Genomic DNA, 23,926 nt, shown 5'->3' with positions numbered 1-23,926 from the left:
CTGAAGTGCTGTATGGCATCAGTCAGCGCAAGACCTCTGCCCAAAGGATGGCTACCATATGGTCCACCATCAGGGAAGATGGCGGCTGTGGGTGTTGAGCAACGAGACTTGGAAGACTGCTGGAAATGCTGGAACGACCTAAAGGCTAGGGTCCGCAGCCTCAATTCCCTTTACAGGAGGGAGAGTGCCGTGGTATTTTTTGGACTTTGTTTTCCAAATAACCTCTTTGTCACATAAACAACCAGACTAGATTACACATGCTGATAGAATACGATATGGTGAATCCAGATGGTGAATAAAGCAGTGTGTATGACTCTTATAAAATAGAAATGCACGTGATTCATGACATGCAGTATCTTGCCGTCAATCCTCTATGTTCTTATATTGGACTCTCCTTATTGTGACGTGGTGAACACTCTATTTACCATACCAGATAATAAGCATGTACTTTCTCTAGCCACATGCATCACACCGAATGCCTTCTGTATTAAAAAGAGAGAATAGCAATAAACCATCTGCCAATGTAAACTTTTTGGTGCATCCTTCCCCGTTACTTCTTTTATTCTGTTTCGTCTCTTCCCGCGCTTGTATTCCCTTTTTTCTTTCACATTCTGGGTTGCTTTACTAGACTTCCCAAAGAATGTTATAGTGTGTGATCCAGATTTCATTATACAGTTGCATTTGGAACCCTAGCCTTCTGTGTCATTCTGATGTTTGATGATAAATACGTTGCATTCTGTGTTGCCCTTTTCTTTGTATATTATGTGTTGCCCTTTTCTATGTATATATTTATTACTGCTGTTTTGTGTTACCTTGCATCATCAATAGCCTGGGATTGCTATGTGTCTTCCTATTGCAGACCAATAACATTTATCACAATTGTATTCTGCCTAAAAGCCAATTCAAGCTACACTGGGGCTCATCATGAGTCTGGTAGTATACGGTAAGAGGCGGTAATTGAATTACTCAAAACAAAAGAGGTGATGACTGAAGGTTTGGAATGAATCCTAACCTCTGACACTGCTCTGGGCAACCCTCCAGACCATAGTTCTTTGCCTGCCAAACCATTACAAAAGGGGAAAGACCATATGCAAATCAGGCTTGGTCCCACACCAAAAAGAGCAGTCCAGCCCCAAATTGCTTGGTCACATCCCTTCTGCGCAAGACCACATGCATCCCCAAATATGCTTCGGCCTTGTTGAGCCATATCAGTGAGTAGTAGCTTGGGTCTCTAGGTCCTGCAGGCACAAGACCCATGTCTGGGCATGCCCGTCCCACTCAGGGTGACCTACACAAAACAAAAGAGGTGATGACTGGAAGGTTTGGAATGAATCCTAACCTCTGGCACTTCTCTGGACAACCCTCCAAATCATCGTTCTTTGCCTGTCAAGCCATTACAAAAGGGGAAAGACCATATGCAAATCACACTTGGTCCCATCCCAACAGGGGCAGTCCAGCCCAAACTACTTGGTCACATTCCTTCTGTACGAGGACAGAATGGTGTTGGGACTGGTGATACACTTCCCAAGACCACTGTGTAGGGTGTGCTAGTGCCCTGATGTGTGAATGCCGAGGTGGGGCTGCAGTCCTGTGTATTGTCACAGGAGCCAGCTGAGGAGTGGCTGTGGCAGCATAAGCATTGCCGTGGATCCTGCATGGCTGGTGGAGGGGCCACTGGGCAATGATATGGGGATGGTTCTTTCCTCCATCCCTGCCAGAGTTTCCATAGAGGTGGTGTCCTGTGGCCTCGCTTCCTTGCTCTTTCTCTTACTCCCAATGCCTATGGGTCCAGCTAGTGCAGGGGAGGAGGTGGAAGAAGTGGCAGCCGTGTAGGTGTCATGGGCATTGGAGGGCCTGGCCTCTTCAGCATTCATGGAGTGTGTACCTGCTGGGTGGATAATGACATGCTGTCAGTCATCTTGTATGCATATCAGCTGACTTACAAGGCACTTGCGACATTGGGTTCGTTCTGCATGCACACATTTTGTATGATTGGCATAGGTTGTTTTTGGCCAGGAACGAGTGCAGCTACTGTTATGACATACATGAGTGCTTCTCATGTTTCCAAGACTCATTTACTCCAAATGAGTGATTTGACCACAGAGAGCTGTTACGTTTACACTGTGATGTAATTTGCTACCTGCTTCTAATTTGTTTTTCTTTTGCACTGCAGTGTGCAAATGTAAAGGGAAAATGGCAGTGGACAAGTGTGTATGCTGCCTTTTGCCCTTCAGTGTGCACTCCGCAGTGCAAAGTGAGTAGATGCTGACTGGCAGGCTTGCATGCCAGTTAACATTTACTTTTGTTTGTGAGCGCCACTTGCCATGCTCTCAGGGCAAGGAACATGTACAGTGGATCCCTATGGGAAATGTAAGGAAGGCATGCTATCAAAGCAAGACAGACACAAGTGAGCACAGTACAGTTCAACTCTCGCAAGGGGGTGAAAAACCAGGATCTAAACCTAAATCTACAGATGGGAGCAAGCTAAGACCCTCAAAATAATAATAATGCATTCCTAGTGGATAACTGGGCCTATTCTAAAAAAAAAACTATTTCCAATCCTTACAGCTACTTTACAAATAATGTGGAGGTAATGTTCAAGAAAAAGAAAGAAGTGTTCACAAAATAATATGTCAGGATACTTGTGGTGTTGGCCTCCCTTTCCCAAGTTTTCAGCACAGAGCAAAGCGGTTCACTCGAGCAAAGTGCACACTCTGGCTTCCTTGACATGAGGGTGCCATTCCAGGTTCAGCATCAGGGCCTTATTTGCTCACATCTCTTTTCCCATTAAAGTCTCTTGATTTGGAGGGTCTGATGTACAAAACAAAATGACCGAAAGTAATTTTTTCCTTATCAATCTATAGGTTGGGTGTCTTTTTCTGGATCCCCCTCAGCCGGTCTCAGATCCCCTTATTTTACGATTCTGAAAATTCCTTTTCGGGTGACTCACGGTTCACCCCGGATCCTCAGCCGTGCTGAGATCCCATTCTCGCAAACAAAAAGTTTAACATTGGATCCCACTCATCCGGGCTCAGATCCGTTCCACAAACTAAAGGTTCGACATTGGATACCCCTCTTCAAGGGCTCAGATCAGTTTCACAAAAAACAATTAGTCTCCCTCAGCAGGGCTTGGATCAATTGATTTTACTTTATATTATTGAAGACTTTCGAATATGCACAGGGTTTAGCAAGACCCGTTGCATGACCACTTCAATACAAAGTTCTCTTTTCACTATGCAGTTGCCATCCAGTTGGATACCTAATAGAGACCTTCGAATGAGCACCCATGTGGCGCCTGACCACTCTGTACAATGTATCTTTATTTGGCTTTTTAAAGTACGTTTACTCCTTTAGTTTCAAACACTGTTCTTTATGGATTTCTTCATACAATGTTGCTGCTTGTAACCTTGGTTAAAACATAAGCTGATTCTGTATCGGTTTCTCCAACTCACCGGCTGTGCCGCTTTTACTGGTGCAGCTTTCTTGCAGGAGCCAAGATCAGTACCGCTGCAGCAATCGCTCCTCCCGGCCTGGGTTATCACCATGGGAGCACCCTGAATACCTTTGGTGCACAATGTAGGTAGGTTCAGTTTCAGCTCCCAGTCTTAGGCTTCTCACTTTCCAAGGCCCGTAACAGTGTCCTTGAGACACTCGTAGCGGTGTCTCGAGGTCAAGAGTACTTCCTTCCTTGCAACCCTCTCCGATCTCGCAGCCTTTCTCCTCGTGTTAAATCACCATCTTGGAACTGCTCTTTCCTCGTGTGCTTTTCCTCGCTCAGGTTGTGCTTTCGTGCTCCACCTTTTATCCATGTGGGGAAGTGTGATGGCAGTCAGGTGTGTGTAATGATTAGTAATTGCCTGACCAAGGTCATGGACATGTTAGGTATAAGGCTCTAGTGTTAGTCCGTTTTTGCTCACAATGAACTGTGCGTGAGAAAGTGTTTGTGTCAGGAAGTGGGGGGGGGTGGAACTCCTGCTTAATAATGGTGTATGAAGCAGAAAGACCCCCATAAGGATCGCCAGCATCTGAGCTTGCATGGTAATCCATGCTGGCGTAGATGCGTCTGCAGTTGAATGGAGGCTAGGACGGGGTTGCCAGAAATTCAAGTTGCATTCCTCCCCTCCTCCCCCCATACAAATGATTGAATATGACCAGTAGTGTAAATTAATGAAGTTAAAGCTGTATGCAAGGCTTTTGCGCCATTCATTGATGTTATGGTCTCATGGTACCTGAGCTTCTCCATGAGTTGCATGGAAATTTGAAGTACGGTATATTTTCATTGCTCCATTCTCCCACCTCCAAAGCCATATGTGTGTCCTTACTGTGCATTTGCACTGATTTCCATGTGTTTGCCCATTCCCTTGCCCATTGTGGCTATCTATGGTGGGGATGCATGCTTTTGCCCAGTGCATTCACATGTTAGTGGGGTCTGATGGGCTTACCGCCATCACTCTGGCTTGCTGCTCCAGCCTCTGTTCCCTCAATCCCCTCAATCCCCTCCATGTGGCGGATGGAGCTGGCCTTCTACTCCCACAGTGTATGTTTTAGGAGTTCCACAGTGCCACCTCCTGTGGCTGCACTCTCCCTCCTGTGAAGGGAAATGAGGCTGCGGACCCTGGCCTTTAGGTAAATACATAATTTTCGGCAGTCTTCCGAGTCTCGTGGAACGATGCCAACAGCCACCAACTTGTCCCTGATGGAGGACCACATGGCAGCCTTCCTCTGGGCAGAGGTCTTGCGCTGCCTGCTGCCATACAGCTCCTCATTGTGGCTCATGACTTCCTCCACCAGTACATTTAATTCAAAATCGGTGAAGTTCTGCTTCCGCAGTCTGACTTCTGGTAACCTTGACTTTCCCTTCTTCTGTGTAGCCTAACTGCAGAGTCTGGATGTTAACAGCAAATGGGAAATTGAGAGTGGATTCCTTTTTTTAAGACGACCACTACTGACGGTAATACTGATGGCTGTGCTGATGGTAATGGTAATATGTCATACCCAGGCGGCATTACATCACATAATCATTTTCAGCAGCAATACCACCAGACAGTATTTCCGTTACCACCGGGGGAGTGTGCAGTGTTATGCGGATAAAACCCAGGTCTCTTTCAGGCTCCTCTCAGCCGCCTCTTCTCTTTCTCTCATTCCAGATTGTCTGGCCATAATTCAGGAATAGTGTGCTGCCAATGATCTCTGCCTTAATGCCAGAAAGACTGAGACCCTACTCATCGGAAAACACCAGCTCCCTCCTTTCTTCTCTCTTTCTGGCTGCCCACTCTGGGCCCGCTTCCTCTCCTACCCATGAGGCTAAGCACCTTGGGATCATCTTCGACTCCACCCTCTCCATCTCTCCACATATCTCTAAGAAGTCAAACTATTAGCTGCACCTCCTCAGAGGTATTCTTCCTTTTCTCACTTTTCCCCAGAAGCTCACTGTCTGCAGAGCTCTGGTCCAATACTGCAACACATCTTGCTGCCTCTACTCTCTGACCCCTGCAACTTATGCAGAACAGGACTTCAAGACTTGTCCTTGGCCTAACTTATGACAAATTATTTACTGCGTTTTTCTTGGGATGATGTGGATAATGTGAATTGGAAATTGCATGAGATTGTATGGACCATAATGGGCTGCAGCATTTTTTGGCTTATATATGGTCTTATACCTTTACTGTAGCTGTGAACAGTGGTTGTGCATAATCAACCTCCACCCAGTAAAGGTGCTGCCAGCAACAGCCAGAGTTTTCAAACATGTGCAGCATTGGAACACTCTATGTGAAGAGTTTTTAGAAATTCTAGAGAGGTTCAGAGAGGTGGCTTACATTTTTGTGGCATTGTCTTATTAGATTTGTCATTTTTGTTGTTTTATATTTTCATCCCCAGTTGGACGTTTGAATACGTATATCATTGTTCAAGAAAACAGTAAGACGTAGCCCTTCTAATGTTGCCTTTTTTATGTTTTGAGGCATTGTCTTTTTCATGTAATTTTTTATTGTTTTACATATACCTTCCCGGTTGGACGTTCCAACATGCCCGATCACAAGAGTACCAGTAGCGATGATGTTATCATTTGCCACTGAGGAAGAAGGCAACTCAGAGGAATAGCACTGCTGAGAGTTGGCACTTCTTTAAAGTTAAGAAACACTGCTCTATAAAAGAGGCAGAGGAGGCACTCTGCAAATTGTGCAACAAAACACTACGCCTTGGGACTTCAAATGTTCCTTCTCAAAGCTTGGGGTCATCAATCATGGTAAGTCATTTGGTGCAAGTCTTCTTGAATAATTTGGATGATGCATATTGGAAATTGCTCAAGATGGTCTAGACCATAATGGGCTGCAGTCTTTTTTGACTTATATGTGGTCTTATATCTTTACTGCAGCAGTGAGCGGTGGTTCTGCATAATCAACCTCCACCTATTGAAGGTGCGGCTAGCAACAGCTGGAGTCTTTAAACATCTGTAACATTGGCACACTATATTTGAAGAGTTATTAGAAAGTCTATAGAGGTTCAGAGAGGTGGCTTCATTTTTTGAGGCAGTGTCTTTTTAGAGTTGTCATTTTTGTTATTTTATATTTTCATCATCAGTTGGACATTTGAATATGTCTGACATTGTGCAAGAAGAAAGCACTAAGATGTGGAACTTTTAATGTTACCTCAGAAAGGTTGCGAACATCAACTATGATAAATCATCTGGTGCATGTTTCCTGCGACAATGCAGATAATGCGTATTGGAAATTGCACAAGATGGTCTGGCCAATATAGGGCTGCAGCCTTTTTCTGCTTATATGTAGTATTATATTTGTACTGTATCTGTGGGCGGTTGTTGTGCAGAATCAACCTCCACTCATTAAAGGTATTGCCAGCAATAGCTAGAGTCTTCAAACAAGCACCAGAACACTTTTTTTGAAGAGTCATTAGAAATGCTAAAGAGGTTCAGAGACAAGGCTTCATTTTTTGTGGTGTTGTCTTTTTAGAGTTGTAATTTTAGTTATTTTATATTTTCGTCACCAGTTGGACATTTGCATATGTCTAACATTGCTCAAGAAGACACTAAGACGTGGCCCTTGTAATGTTTTGTCAGAAAGCTTGGGAATGTCAATGATGATAAATCCTGTGGTGCAAGTCTCCTGGGATGATGTGAATGATGTAGAGTGGAAATAGCAGGAGATGGTCTGCACCATACTGGAGGGCAGTCTTTTTTGTCTTATATGTGGTGTTATATCTTTACTGTAGCTGTGAGCAGTTGTTGTGAAGAAGAAACCTCCCCATTAATGGTGCTGCCAGCCACAGCCAGAGTCTTCAAATACTGGCAGCACTAGAACACTTTATTTGAATAGTTATTATAAATGCTAGAGAGGTTCAGAGAGAAGGTCTTTTGTGAATTGTTTACAGATTTGATGCTCCTATCTCCAGCAGTACCACTTTATTGAGTGAGAGGCATTCGCAGGATCTTTTCTTTCTGATGCAATGCATCTGTTTGAGGTTTTCATCCACTTCATCCTGGGGTACTAATAGTGTCTTTATTCGGTTGAAGACATGCCAGCATTTTGCATCTGAAAAAAGAAAAGGAATGATGTGGGATATGAAGCTTGGGAACATTAATTATGATAAATTGTTTGTGCATGTCTCCTATGATGATGTGGACATTGTACATTAGAATATGCATGAGATGATTTGGACTATACTGGGCTGTAGTCTTTTTTGGTTTATATGTGGTCTTATACCTTCATTGTAGCTATGAGCAGTAGTTGTGCAGAATCAACCTCCACCCATTAAAGGTGCTGCTAGCAACAGCCAGAGTCTTGAAACACAGATAACACTGGAACACTCTATGTGAAGAGTTATTAGAGATGGTTGAGAAGTTTAGAAAGGAGGCTTTTCATGAAGTGTCTACAGATGTGTTGCTCCCATCTTCAGTAGTACCACTTGGATGCGCAAGAGGCCTTCGAAGGATCTTTTCTTTCTGATGCAATGCATCTGTCAGAAGTTTTCATCCACTTTATCCCGGGGTACTAATAGTGTATGTATTCAGTTGAAGACACACCAGCATTTCAGAACTGAAAAAAGAAAAGAAAAAGATGTTGGATGAAGCTTGGGAACATCAATTAGGATAAAGCATTTAGTGCGAGTCTCTTGGGATGATGTGCATTGGAAATTGCATGAGATGGGCTGGATCATACTCAGCTGCAGTTTTTTTTGGCTTACATGTGGTCTGATATCTTTATTGTTGCTGTGAGCAGTGGTTGTGCAGAATCAACCTCCACTCATTAAAGGTGATGTGAGCAACATCCAGAGTATTCAAACACTGGTAGCACTGGAGCACTCTATTTGAAGAGTTAATAGAAATGGTAGAAACGTTCAGAGAGGAGACTTTTCATAAAGTGTCCATAGATGTGCTGTTTCATGTCTATCAGTATCACTTGGATGAGTGAGAGGCCTTAGCAGGATCTTTTCTTTATTATGCAATGTATCTGCCAGAAGTCTTCATCCACTTCATCCTGGGGTACTAATAATGTCTTTATTCAGTTGAAGACTCTGCAACATTATGCAACTGAAAAAAGAAAAGAAAATGTGGGATATGAAGATTGGGAAGATCAATTATGGTACATTATTTGGTGCATCTTCTGGAATGACTGGGTGATGTGTACTGGAAAGTCCATGAGATGGTCTGGACCATACTGGGGTGCAGTCTTTTTTGGCTTATATGTGGTTTTATATCTTCACTGTAGCTGTGAGTGGTGGTTTGTACAGAATCAACGTCCACACATTAAAGGTGCTGCTGTCTACTTCATCCTGGGGTACTAATAGTGTCTTTATTCGGTTGAAGACAATCCAGCATTTTGCAATTGAAAAAAGAAAAAAAGCATGTCCACCATGGAAAGGGATATGAAGCTTGTGAACACCAATTATGATAAATCGTTTGTTGTGAGTTTACTGTGATGATGTGAATACTACGTATTGGAAATTGTACAAAATGGTCTGGCCCATACTGGGCTGCAGTCTCTTTTGGATTATATGTGGTCTTATATCTTCACTGTAGCTGTGAGCGGCGGTTGTGCATAATCAACCTCCACCCATTTAAGATGATGCTAGCAACAGCCAAAACACTGGCAGCACTGGAACACTCTATTTGAAGAGTCATTAGGAATGCTGGAGAGGTTCAGAGAGGAGGCTTTGTTGTTTTGTGGGATTGACATGTTGGAGTTGTCATTTTTGTTATGTTATATTTTCTTCACTAGTTGGATATTTGGATATGTCTAACATACTTCAAGAAAAAACTAAGGTGTGACACTTATAATGTTGTGTCAGAAAGCTTGTGAACATCAATAATGATAAATCATGCAGAGTCACCTGGTATGATGTAGATGATGTGTATTGGAAATTGCACAAGCTGGTCTGGCCCATGCTGGAGGGCAGACTTTTCTGGCTTATATGTGGTGTTATATAATTACTGCAACTGTGAGCAGTGGTTGTGCAGAATCAACCTCCCCATTAAAGATGCTGCCAGCAACAGCCAGAGTCTTCAAACACTGGCAGCACTGGAACACTCTATTTGAAGAGTTATTAGAAATGCTAGAGAGGTTCAGAGGGGAGACTTTTCATGAATTGTTTACAGATGTGGTGCTCCTATCTCCAGTAGTACCACTTGACTAAGCAATAATTCTTCCCAGGATATTTTCTTTCTGATGCAATGCAATTATGATAAATCCTTCTGTGTGAGTTTTCTGTGATGATCTGGATGATGCATTTTGGACATTGCACGTAATGGTCGGGTCCATACTGTGCTGCAGCCTTTTTTGGCTTATAAATAGTCTTATATCTTTACTGCATCTGTGAGCGGTGGTTATACAGAATTAACCTCCACCCATTAAAAGGGAACAGCTAGAGTTTTCAGACACCTGCTGCACCAGAATACTCTTTTTTAAGAGTCATTAGAATTGCTAGTGAGGTTCAGAGAGAGGGTTTATTTTTTGTTGCATTGTCATTTTTGTTGTTTTATATTTTCATCATCAGTTGGACATTTGAATATGTCTAATATTATTCAAGATAACACTAAGACAAGGCATTGCTAATGTTTTGTCAGAAAGCTTGGGAACATCAACCGTGATAAATTATCTGGTGCAAGTCTCCTGGGATGATGTGGATGATGTGTAGTGGAAATTGCATGAGGTGGTCTGGCCCATATCGGGTGGCAGTCTTTTTTGGCTTACAAGTGGTGTTATATTTTTACTGTAGATGTGAGCAGTGATTGTGCAGAATTAACCTTCTCCATTAAAGGTGCTACCAGCAACATACAAAATATTTAAACACTGGCAAAACTGGAACTCTATATTTGAAGAGTTATTAGAAATGATAGAGCGGTTCAGAGAGGAGGCTTTTCATGAATTGTTTACAGATGTGGTTATCCTATGTCTGGTATTACCACTTGAATGAGCGAGAGACCTTCATAGGATCTTTTTGTTCCTGATGGAATGCTTCTGTCAGATGTTTTGATCCACTTCATCCCTTGGCACTAATAGTGTCTTTATTCGGTTGAAGACACTCCAGCATTTGACCTCTGAAAAAAGAAAAAATAAGGTGTGTGATATGAAGCTTCGGAACATCAATTATGAGAAATGATCTGCTGAGAGTCTCCTGGATGATATGGATGATGCGGATTGGAAATTGTGTGAGATGGTGTGGCCTATACTGGGGTATGGCCTTTTTTAGTTTATATGTGGTCTTATGTCTTCACTGTAGCTGTGAGCTGTGGTTGTGCATAATCAACCGCCAACTATTAAAGGTGGTGACAGAAAGAGCTAGTGTTTTGAAACACCTCTACCACAGGAACAATCATTTTGAGGAGTTATTAGAAATGCTAGAGAGGTTCAGAGAAGAGGCTTTTCATTAAGTCTTTTACAGATGTGGTGCTCCTATCTGCACCACTGGCACACTCCATTTGAAGATTCATTATAAATGCTAGCAAGGTTTAGAGAGGTGGCTTCATTTTTCTGTGGCATTGGCCCTCATTACGACCCTGGCGGAAAGTGACTGACCGGACCGCCACAGCGTAAATAGCGTTTCCGCCATTGCACGATGGAGCAAAGTGCGGCTCATTCCGACCCATCGGGCACGAGCACCACGCCATGGCGGAAGTGCAAAGTCCGCGATGGCGGAAATGACCCCAAAACGGCCCACACCGCCGCCGTACGGCGCCCTAGGTGCTATACCGCCACCCATCTTAGCGGACACCGCAGTGAGCGCCAACCGGAAAGTACGGTGACCGTAAATATACGGAAACGGAAGTAAAAGCATGGTCCCGGAACGGGAAACATCACGCCGTACACCTATAAAACCACAAAATCCACACAACCATTAAAAATACTACCCTGAGACACATCCCAACCCGTCATCCACCCTAGTGAAATCAAGAAAAATGGGAAAAGTAGCGAAGAAAGCGTGCGACCGCAAGCAGCAGGTCCACTTCTCCCGTGAGGAACTCACCGTGCTCACAGAGACCCTCCAGGAGAATGCTGCCACCGTCTTCTCCACGCAAATGACCAGGACGGCACTTGCGAACAAGAAGGCCATATGGGCCCTGGTGGCACAGCGGGTAAGTGCGGTGGGGACCGCACCCCGCAACCCACAGCAATGCAGAAAGCGATGGGACGACCTGCGGATACGCGTCCGTAGCATACTTTCTGCCAACCGCAACATTGCCACAGCCACCGGGGGAGGATCGGAATCACCCATCAAGTTGACCCCCTGGGAAGAAATCTGTGCCTCCACCATAGGAATGGAGAGCATAGAGGGAGTCGGAGGGATGGAGAAAGGAGTGCAGACATCCGAAGAATCAGGTAGGTGGCCCAAATAAAACAATGCCAAAACCACAATGTCCAATCATGTGAAGTACCACGTGCCCACATAGTGCAACAGTAACACATGTCCAGGAGAACGTCCACATACATAGGCCTGATAGCACACTTCAAAACTCACATCAAATACATAAATAATTAAAAATCCTAAAAAACACCCTCTACACGTGCAGCAGGCACACCCTAACTGCAGGCTGCCAAACAACTGCACCCTCACTCCACACACAAATGAAACCACCTCCAAGGCCCCGACCCAAATCACCCTCAGGTACCACCCCAATGCATGTGATACATTGCCATTCCAATTCCCACAGACCCATTAATAACGCTCGCCCTCCTTTACTCCACCACAGGGTCCGATCCAAACGACGAGCTCCAGGACACCCCTACCAGCACACCTGCAAAGAGGGCCAAGACCAACGGCCAAAGACCCTCCACCTCAGCTGCACGCATCAAGACACGGCAGCAGCACAAATCAAGTGGCAGCACAGAGGAGGGAACTCCAACAGGCACCCCAGCAGCCAGCATGCCCACAACACCACCACCACAGGTCCCCCCAATGGATGCCACAGTAGGCACTGCTTCTGGTGGCAGCAGCACCATAGGTGACACTGCATTAATGGCAGCATGCTCCGACACAGAAAACGGGGATGTCGAAGTCAGATCCATCCATGACCTGTCCCAATCCCCCTGTCTGTTCCATCCCGTACACCATGAGGATACCACGCAGGGGCACCCACAAGACGACGACTGGCCATCCCCCACAAGCCCTGTGGCAGGGCAACATGAGGCGAACAGCCACTCTGTGACACCACCGCAAATGGCCATGGCCCAGCAGAGGCAACAGTCCCTCGACCAGTTAATCGTGCAACAGCAGCAACTGGCCACGCTCCTCAAGGACCATGCCGATGAATGTGGGGGCACTAAGGCAGACATAGAAACATCAACTGAGACACTTAGGGCAGAAATGGAGAGAAGTACAGAGACACTAAGGGCACAAATGGAGAGTAGCACCGAGAGCCTGAGAGTCCAAATGGAGAGTAGCACCGAGAGCCTGAGAGTACAAATGGAGAGAAGCACCGAGAGCCTGAGGGGGGAACTGCATGCAACGTCCAAAGACATATGTGCCGAACTTGCCGCAGTGCGCCGTGTGCTCACTGAGCTCTCACAAACCCTTAGGGACATGCATGGACGTGAGCAGGCAGAGACATCATCCGTTGCAAGTTCCGTCCAGGGCAGCCCCCAACGTAGATCTGGGAGGAACCTGCGCTCCACAGGCAGGGGTGCCCCTGATACCCGCAGAGGGGGCTTGCAATAGCGACTGCCCACTGACAATGAGCATCTTTGGACACTGGTGTTCGGGGGGGAGGTAGGAGGGTGGAGGGGGTGTGTTGGGCTCACTTGGGTGGCGGGTCGATAGGGTGTTTAACATGATATCACATATGCCATAAACAATGCACGATCAACCAATGAGATGTGTGGACATTGATCTTTGTGTACGAGGCCATTATAGGCGTACAGTCCATATTGTGCATGTACCAGACACACACAGTGCCACGAGTCCCGTGTCCATGTATCAGCCACCAGGCGTGAGTGCTAGAAGCATGCATCTATGAGATGCTGACGAATGTCACGGCCCTCCTGTGCCTCGCAGACTCCTTGAGGTGCTGCCACATCCCCACCCTCATCATGACCATCTTCAGGTGCTTGCAGTTCTGCGTCAGGGGGCATGGGCACATTTCTACGTACGCACATGTTGTGTAGCATGACACATGCCATCACCATCTTTGCAACCTTCACATGGCGGTACAGGAGTGCCCCGCCAGACCTGCTGAGGCATCGGAAACGAGTCTTCAGTAGGCCGAATGCCTGTTCTATGACTACACGGGTACGTGAGTGGGCATGGTTGTAGTCCTCCTCATGCTGGTCCCGTGGGTTCCGGACTGGTGTGAGGAGCCATCTCTTCAGTGGATATCCGGCATCACCTGTATGTGGACGATAAACGAATTATGTGGAATGCCATTGCTACGTACGCACCCCCCCCCCTTCCTGCCAGGTCATTGCCGCATCACATACCCCACATCATCATGCATGAAATGAGACTCACCGAGTAGCCAGGATCTGTTCCCTGCGTGTCGCTCCATGTAGCGTGGTATTGTAGAGTTCCTCAAGACCATAGAATCATGGGTTGATCCAGGGAATCGGGCACAACAATGTGTAATGATCCTGTTGGAGTCACACACCATTTGTACATTCAGAGAATGAAATTGTTTTCGGTTGCGGTACTGGGCCTCCATGGCATGTGGGACGACCAATTCCACATGGGTGCAGTCGATGGCACCGATGCAACCCGGTATGCCGGCAAGTGCATGGAATCCCACTTTTGTGTTGGTAATTTCCTGCTCCGAGCGTGGTAGAGAGATGTAGTCGTCTGCGTGCTGCAGGAGGGCATCGAGCACTTGCAATAGTGTCCGTGAGAACAGTGGCTGTGAAATGCCATGCAACTGTCCGACTGTGTGCTGGTAGGTGCCTGTGGCCAGGAAGTGGAGTACAGACACCACCTTCAGTAGGGGTGGGATGGCGGTTGGGCTATCTATCATGCTGACAAGGTCAGCCTGTGTCATGTCCACAATGGCGGTTATGGTGTCCCGGTCCAAACGGTAGAGGGTGTGGATCTGCTCATCAGTGAGGTTGAACGGATGTGCTCGGAGGCGTGGGATTGCGGGCTGCCTGCGTGGTGGTAGTGGCTGTGCTGGCGGCCCTTGCTGGCCCTGCCTTGCCATCCTCCTCCTCCTGCGTCTCCTCCGTGCGGCCGGTTGTAGTTGGTGTTCGTCTTCTTCTTGAAGTTGGAGTACTTGCAGTGCTATCAGGTCCCCCAGGGCCAACATAGCTAGTCCTGCCGGTAGCATTTCGGAGTGGGTGTGGTTGTGGGAGGAGACTGGGTGTGCAATTTATGTGTTTTCAGGCTGTATGGCCTCCACCTGTGGTGATTCATTCCACCTGTGCAAGCTGCTCTCCCCTTTGGGCGAGCACGTCCCGCACACAACGCTGCAATTCGACGAATGGCATCTTGCTATTACAATCATGTATTTGTACCCGATGGCAGTGTAACATTGGTTGATTTGTTCATTCGGCTATGGTCCCATTGTTTCACATACTATCTTTGCAGTCGCGAACAGACTTGTGAAGGGTCAGTGGAACGTAGTACTCGAGTAACGGTGGACCCTCATGCATCACTGTACCGAGGTTCAACGACGGGCGGGGCGTCCCATTTGTGAGTGAAGGCAGTTTCCATTTTCACACACAGCCGCACTAGATGGATTAATTTGTGATTTCAAGCGGCCACAGATGCCTTTTCGACGTGATGTTGCAAATGAGGAATTCGAAGGGCGGCGCTTTCGGTTTTCAGCTAGCGGCGAGGAGATGCCCACAGGTCTGACTGCAAATATAACGTTCTATTGTTCAATGTCCTTGGGACAGGGGCCATGGCGAGGATGCAATGATTGATATGAATAGTTTGGGATGCGCAATAGCGAAGTGGACGATGAGGCCGGACGTTCCCAAATACATGTTACTTCACAACACTGGAATTACGGGCTGGGGCACAGTGAATTTTGCAGGCTGCATAACGCACAGACTCAATGGAAATTTCACATGTTATGTGAGTATGGAAACAGGCGTTTTCATTACGGGATGAGGGAATGATGAATGGATGCATGGACAGATGATTTGATACAGAGTTTGCCATGTACAGGGCTTCTTGGAATCTGTCCGCCTCCCCTGCGCTATGTGATGCAGGGCTGCCATAGTGGGACCATCGTCTATCTGGCCTTGTTGAGCCCTCCCTGTCTCGACGCGCCTTCAGACACTTGTGTCTATGCACGTTACCAATCCCATCTGATGGATTCTGTTTTAACAGACGCATGCACAGGTACACTCGTTTGTGATGGTGTTTTCACCTCGATATAGATAGTTATGATTCGCAAGTGGTTTTTGGGTGGTGATGATCCTTTGGAGTGGGCTAGCATGCATATGGCTGTGGATTTGGTGTGATCATTGAAGTGAGTAATTCAAATGTATTTCTGATGGCCATACTATTCTTTTTCATTTCATTTGGTTGACAGGTATCTCCTCCCCTTTTGCCACTGCCATCTGTATGCCACTCCTGCAGATGGATTTTACTCCCGACACCTGCTGCTTCGTGTTAATCAGTGGAGCAGCATTACGATCTTATGGGACGATCGCCAATGGGCCACATGCCCTTACGCAGTACTAGTGGCTAGGAGAAACATTTCGGCCTTTCAGCTGGACTTGTGCCTCCCTATTGGGACGGCCCTGCGGTTCTAGGCGCTTCCATGTTGCCTTTTCATACGAGAATGTAGCCCCTGTGTACCATGAAGGAACAGGGCGTCACACAAGAAGTAGCTGGTCATTTATTGCGGATGCAGCCCACAATGGTGAAATGTGTTTTGGAGTTCATGGCCTAATGGCTGTATGGGCTTGGTGAATTTGTTGTGCATTAAATTTCTATTCTGATATGGTCCGTGTAGCGTTCTTCTTTGCAAGTGATGTGGCATATTCCTATTTGGGGAGCGATGTATTGTGAGGAGATCTGCATTGGGTTCCAGCTTCGGAGTATAGTTGCGTGGTACTGTGCTGGGCGCGTTTGCCTACGAAGCCCAGTGAGGTCAGGGATAAGGGCTGCCAATATGACTGTTTTAATGATGTCATGCTCAGGGGTGGGGGATTAGCTTTTGTGTAACAGATGCCGGTCAGCCAGGTGGATTGGTGGAATGATGTGATTTTCGGAATATTGCTGGTCACAGGTGCCTGTGTTTGCGTGCGTTTCTTGGTGGGAGACTGAGGTCATGTCCATTGGAATAGCTTCTGTATTCGTGCCATCTGTGCCCTGCAGCTCCCATTGGCCCCTCTTGAGATTCATTTGTTCGTTGGCAGGCATGGATGACTAGTACATTTCACTGGTTGCATTGTGTGACTTCATTGCACCTACGGGGAGTTGTACAATGTGGCCAGGGAGCGGTGTACAGGCACTCAGTGGGGCCGTTTACGGTTGGTTCGCGATGCCGTACTTCTCACCATGGCGGAATGGTACTTTCCGCCGTGCTTGATGGCGTTAGGTGCATGTCCGCTAGGGTCAGAATTCACGTACCGTTGCGCCATGGTGGTAATTACGGTTTGGCATGGCGCGCGCGCGCGTACTTGGTGCAGTTAGCGTTGGCGTTCACTACGGTGTCGCTAATGGCATCGTACTTTGCGGTGACGGGTCATAATCGCACCGAGCGCTATTCGATGGCGGTATTGCATTTCCGCCATCGTTTTTCGATTTCCGCCAGGGTCGTAATGAGGCCCATTGTCTTTTAGAGTTGTCATCTTTCTTATTTTATATTTTCATCACCAGTTTCACATTTGAGTATGTCTGACATTGTGCAGGAAAACACTAAGAAGTGTCCCTTCTAAGGTTCCGTCAGAAAGGTTGGGGGCATCTTTTATGATAAGTCATATGCTGCAAGTCTCCCGTGATGATGTGAATGATGTGTAATGGAAATTGCGATCCTCTTCAGTCCTGGACTATATTTTCGTATCCCAGCAGCTTTATTCGTGCCCCTCAACCCTGGAAGTAAAACAGGATGGGGGAGCGATCACTGCAGATTAGGGCTATCTTTCCCTGATCTGTCCACCTTGCCTGTGAGTTTAAGTAAAAGGGTTGTAAAAGGAAATAAAGGGAAAGTCAGGCTTGTCAAATATAGGCATGAAGGCTCAAAATAAAACACCCGATTAAAGAAGGCGCCCAGATTTATTTGGGAGACTCAATGCCGCCCGAATAATTTTTTTACGTTTATTTGGGCCACCTTAGCCCATAGTGAACCAGCAGTAAGAAACGTACAAACACATGCCCATATATTCGATGAGGAGACACAGAAAAGGAAAAGAGAACTCAGAAAAACTTTGTGCATCATAAAATCGTCTGGGCTGGATCTAGAAACCTACAAAGCAGAAGTTAAAAGAGAAAAAGCCTATTATAAATCCTGGTCAGTAAACCAAAGAGCTTCTCGCCTGCAAAAGGATGGGGAGCAGATGTTGAAACTTCTGGGAGAAGGGAACACTAGAAACTTTTGGTCAGTGTTCAGTCAGTTAGAAGTTGGAGTTAGCAGTTCCTTGTACAATTTAGTTCCTCAATCATGGTGGGTGGAGCATCTATGAGAAATCTTCAGGGATCCTAGGTGCACCCATTTTGGGGTCATGCCTAATATACCCTAGCAATTAAACTTCAATGCGGGGGATATTGAATTATTAAATCGTCATCATCTAAAGCAGCGGGCCCAAATGGCTTAACTGTCATGATGCCTACCCCCGGAGCACCAGGCCAGGCCCAGCATCCCCGGGAGCAGGCATCATGCCCCCGGGTAAAAGCCCAGTGGCCCCTTATAGTGGCTCTTTGGACTCTGTCCTGGCGCATTTGGTGCCAGGCTCATGTTGGACATCAGTCCTGGTGCCATAGGCGCCAGGCTCATAAAGGAAGGTGTTTTGTGCACTTTCCTGATGCAGACCATGCTGCAAGATTCAGGCCTCCCTGTGACCTGAAAGAGACTATTTTTTCTTTGGGACTATTTTGCCACTCGGGCGTGGCCACGGAAGGATACTTACCTGGAACTACTTTGGGGGCTATTTAAGCCACGCCCAGACAGTAGCTCACGCTTCGCGTTGTTCTGCATCCAAGCAGCTGAACGCTCACCGTGTCTGCTCCTGCATCTGGTCTCCAGCCACGCCCGCCTCGATCCTGAAAAACCTGTAAGGAAAGAAGAGAAGAGAAAGGTGAAAACCAAGAATTTTATCAAACTTCTTACCTGCATCCGGAACCTTCACGCTAGCGTTCCTGAGAAAAGACTTTCATTTAAAAGCACCGCGTTGCTCGCTGCAGCGCCGCGCTTCACTCACCTGTCCTCGGGAGTTCTTCTGGCTCCACCGCGACTGTCTGCACCGGTCGCCACATCTCTGCGCCTAGGGGAGAGAAGAAGAGACAAAAGGTGAGCAGAAGGAACATATGAGGAAAGCCTAATTTTCCGCCATAACACTTACCGGTCTTCTGTTGGTGGATCATTCCTCATTTCGGGTTGGCGCCGCTTCGTTGGCAGGTACCGCACCCTGGCCCCTATGGGGAAAGGACAAAAGACATTACTGGAGGAATATAAAGACATTAAGAGGGATCGCCCCCATCACTAACTCACCTGAGTTTACCATCAGCAATTCAATCCCTCAACGCATCGCCTTCATTCTGCACCTGAAATAAAGGACAGATCACAGGTAAGGAAGGCAACAGAAAAGGAGGCTCAACACTTGAACTTTTGTAATCTTCATACTTACAGCGTTCTGCTCGGAAAAGTCAAGTGGATTTTGCCAGCGCCATTCTGAAAACCAGTGAAGTAACTGGACAAACACACGCCCCTGCACCAGAAGCAGGATGGAGAGTTCATCCTTTCAAACCATAAGGTGAGCTTCAACCGGGGATTTCGGAGGAAGATAGAGAAGAACGAAAGGGGAAGGGGGAAGCAAGCACACTATTCTGCAGACTGTTAATCCCCTTTCTCATCTGCAGAAGGATATTCCTACGGGCCAGACAAGCAAGATTTGAGGGTCCTGTTCAGTCGGTGTTCCGAGTTCTGCGCATCACGCTCGAAGAGGCCACAGCAACCCAGACTAGACCAGCGCCTCCGTGGGAGTCAGGTGAGCGTTACAGAACGCGAAGCCTTCCTACAAATTCCCACCCAGGCGCTATGGAAACTTCTGAGACTGATCAGTTGGCCCAACTACTGGGGGAATTACGGGCCGAAGTACACGCCGCTCGTCAAGAGACTGATGCTCTCAGGAGGGAAGTGATTGTATCAAAGGAAAGAACTGATGACCTGGCTAGACAGTTTTTGCAAGGTCAAGCTGGACACACTCCTCTACCCTTTCCGGGGGGAACCCCGCTCCTGTGATTCCCATTAACCCTGTGCAGATTAATCTACCTGGAAACATGCCGCTGGCCCCACCCGAACGCTTTGCTGGGGACCCCAAACGATTTGCCGTATTCATGAATCAGTGTCGTTTGCACTTCCTATGCAGACCTGGGGCCTTCCCTAATGACCAGACCAAGGTAGCCTTTGTATTGTCATATCTCAGCGGCTGTGCTGCCGATTGGTCAGTTCCACTGGTTACTCAAGATGACCCGATTCTCCGTGATTTTCAAGGATTTCAAGCAAGCATGGAAAGGTTATTTGCTCGACACACTCAGGGGCAGGCTCTGGATGACGAACTCCTATCCCTGCGACAGGGCAATCAGGACCTCCTATCCTACATTGCAACCTTTAATAGACTAATTGTGGAAACTGGGTGGCCAGAGGATAAAAGAATCACGTTATTTTATCGAGGTCTACGCGGAGAACTTAAAGATGTCCTGGCCCAAGTTGTAAATCCGCCCCAAGAATGCACAGAATATATAGACTTAGTGGTCCAATTGGATCACAGACTTCAAAACAGAAAAGCAGATCGGTCCAAGTTTGAGACCCGGGTGTTGGTCAAGACCCACGCTAACCCCAAGGTTGCTGATGTCTCTGAGCCTATGCAAATCGGAGGGGTTAAAGGACCTTTAACTCAAAAAGAACGTGAAAGAAGACGGCAGATGCAATTATGTCTTTATTGTGGGTCCTCTGGACACTTTCTACGAGATTGCCCGGCTAAACCGCCCAAGAAGGTGGTAGGAGCCGCTGATAAAAACCATGAAGACTCTGTTTCGGGAAACGACCACGCCCGACAAGCGTAGGGGTCCGCTTGCCGAGCTTGAAAACTAACTCTCAGACCTCGCATTTCATTGTGCCAATGGTCCTCGTAGATCCGGAACAGCCTAAGCGGTTGCATGCAATAAAGGCATACATCGATAGTGGGGCTATAGGAAATTATGTGGATCGTGAATTGGTCTCTAGGATTAATCTCCCTCTGCGTCCTAAAACCAGCAAAGATGTCATCACCACAGTCGATGGAACCGAAATTGCCTCTGGACCGGTAAAACATTCTACTGCTGAGGTGAGACTTATAGGTCCGGACGGCCATCGGGAGGCAGTTGTGTTTGATGTAATCAAGGCTCCACAGTTTCAGGTTATTCTCGGAATCCCTTGGTTAGAGACACATAATCCTCGAATTGATTGGCGAGCGAAGAGAATAACCTTCCCGGATTGTGCACAAACCTGCTATCTAGAAAATGTGAAGATTAGTCTAGCGTCTGTAACCTCTGTCTCCATGCAACTACCTCCAGAATACCAAGACTTTCAGGACGTCTTCCAAAAGGAACAGGCCAACACGTTACCTCCCCACAGATCGTACGATTGCCAAATTGATCTGGTGCCCGGTGCACAACCCCCTTGTAGCAGAATTTATGCCCTTACTGAACCTGAGAATCTGCATTTGAGACAATATTTAGATCAATACCTAGCCAATGGTTTCATTCGCCTTTCAAAGTCTCCGGCAATGAATGTTCTTCGTGCCCAAAAAAGAAGGCGACCTTAGAACTTGTATCGACTACCGCGCATTGAACCAGATAACTGTTAAAAACCGTTACCCTCTGCCTCTGATCCCTGAACTCCTTGACCAGGTGAAGGACGCTTGCGTATACACCAAGTTAGATCTCCGGGGGGCTTATCATCTGGTGCGAGTAAAAGAAGGCGACGAATGGAAAACGGCCTTCCGTACAAAATATGGATTATTCGAATACCAGGTGATGCCTTTCGGGTTGTGCAACGCGCCTGCTGCCTTCCAATACTTCATGAACGATGTCCTTCGGGAACTCATCGATGTTTGTGTTGTCGTATATATCGATGACATTCTTGTGTACTCCTCTTCGGAATCTGATCACAGAAAGCATGACAGGGCCGTCCTTGAGAAATTGCGCCAGCACAAACTGTTTGCAAAGCTGGAAAAGTGCGTTTTCTATACCACCGAGGTTGAGTTTCTTGGATTCATCCTGACACCTAAAGGGGTCCGAATGGACTCACGAAAAGTGGATGCCATCCTCAAATGGCCATCACCTAGTTCGGTGAAAGGTGTCCAAAGCATGCTTGGTTTTGCCAATTTTTATTGCAGATTTATCCCGGAATTTTCACGTGTGGTACAACCCATCACTGCACTCTTGCGGAAAAAGAAACGCTTCGAATGGACCGAGGAAGCCGAACAGGCCTTTCAGGAATTGAAAGCTAAATTCACGTCCGCACCTATTTTGAAGCACCCGCATCCCGATCTCCCATATATAGTCGAAACCGACGCGTCCAGCTTATCCATGGGAGGTGTCCTGTCTCAGAGACCCTGAAACCAACCAACTGCACCCCGTAGCATTTTGGTCCAGAAAGTTCTCGCCGCCTGAGGTAAATTATGCAATCACCGACAAGGAATTATTAGCCATTAAGTCCGCCTTTAAGGCTTGGTGGCATTATCTTCTTGGCGCCAGGCATACCATCACCGTGATCACTGATCACCGAAACTTACAATATTTAAAAACTGCCAAGGCTCAATCATCACGTCAGCTCCGCAGGGCTTTGTTCTTTGTTGAGTTCGATTTTGTAATCACTTACCGCCCCGATTGTAAGAATTGCAAAGCGGACGCACTATCTCGAATAGGAATGGGAGAAATAGACACAAACTCAGAACCTGTGCCGACAATTCCCGAACAAAGAATTTTGGGGATAACCTCTTTACAAACCCTTGAAGACATTCAAGCACTGGTAAAACAACTCCTGGACTCTACAGCCTTGCAGGATTGGATCCAAAGGGGGTCTTACTTTTTGGTCGACGATGGCCTACCTTACTTCCAAGGACGCTTATTTCTGCCAGAAAAGGAATTGCAAGAACTGATTATTTCCCGTCATCATGATACCCTGATGGAAGGACATCCTGGCATTGCCAAAACTGAGGAAAAAATTAAACGACAATTCTGGTGGCCTTCCTGGCGAAAGGATATTAAATCTTTTGTGATGTCCTGTGGAGTTTGCGCCCAAAACAAAGGCCAAAAGACAAAACCCGCCGGTCTTCTTCAGCCTTTAGACATTCCACCAGCACCTTGGCACACCTTGTCACTAGATTTTATCACAGACCTGCCCCCTTGTAATGGATACAATACTATTCCGGTTGTGGTGGATTTATTTTCCAAGATGGCCCATTTTATTCCGTTGAAAGGATTACCTTCAGCTTCTGTCCTAGCCAAGGAATTCCTCGAAAATATCATCCGTTTGCATGGATTCCCTTCCATACTAGTCTCCGACCGGGGAAGCCAGTTTAATTTCTCATTTTTGGAGAAAGTGTTGTCAACTGGCACAAATCGACGTAAGACTCTCAACCAGCCACCACCCACAGACCGATGGTCAGACGGAGAGAACGAACCAGACCCTTGAACAATACCTACGATGTATGTTGCACCAATTGGAGAGTAATTGGAAGGATATTTTATGGGTGGCCGAATATGCATACAATAACTCGGTACACTCTGGAACTGGACAGAGCCCTTTTATACCCTATATGGACATCACCCTCGTACTTCAGACCTGGACTCACCTCTGAGCCTTGAAATGCCCACAGTGGACCATTTGCATTCCACGATAACTCAAGCCTTCAAGGATGCAACTGCACATTTGCAACAAGCGAAAGGGAAATACAAAAAGAATGCAGATCTGCATCGGAGTGAGGTGCCTCCATACCAAATAGGGGATCAAGTATGGTTGGCTACCAAACACTTATTGCTCAAGGGACCTCAAACTTTTAATCCAAGGTATTTGGGCCCTTACTCGATCAAAGCTATAATTAACCCAGTGGCAGTCAAGCTCGATCTACCAGCTAACATGCGGATTCACCCCGTTTTTCATGTGTCACTTTTGAAACCAGTGCAACCAGGAACCAGATTAATAGAGCCACCAGAACCAATCCAGATAGATGGGGAGCCTGAATTCGAGGTGAAGAACATTTTGGATTCTAAGATCTCAAAATCAAAACTTTTCTATCTAATTGATTGGAAAGGGTACGGGACTCAGGAAAGGTCT

The sequence above is a fragment of the Ambystoma mexicanum genome, chromosome 7q (assembly GCF_040938575.1).
Source record: "Ambystoma mexicanum isolate Mex_15411 chromosome 7q, UKY_AmexF1_1, whole genome shotgun sequence".
NCBI lineage: Eukaryota > Metazoa > Chordata > Amphibia > Caudata > Ambystomatidae > Ambystoma > Ambystoma mexicanum.
Note: the sequence above shows the minus strand (reverse complement) of the source record.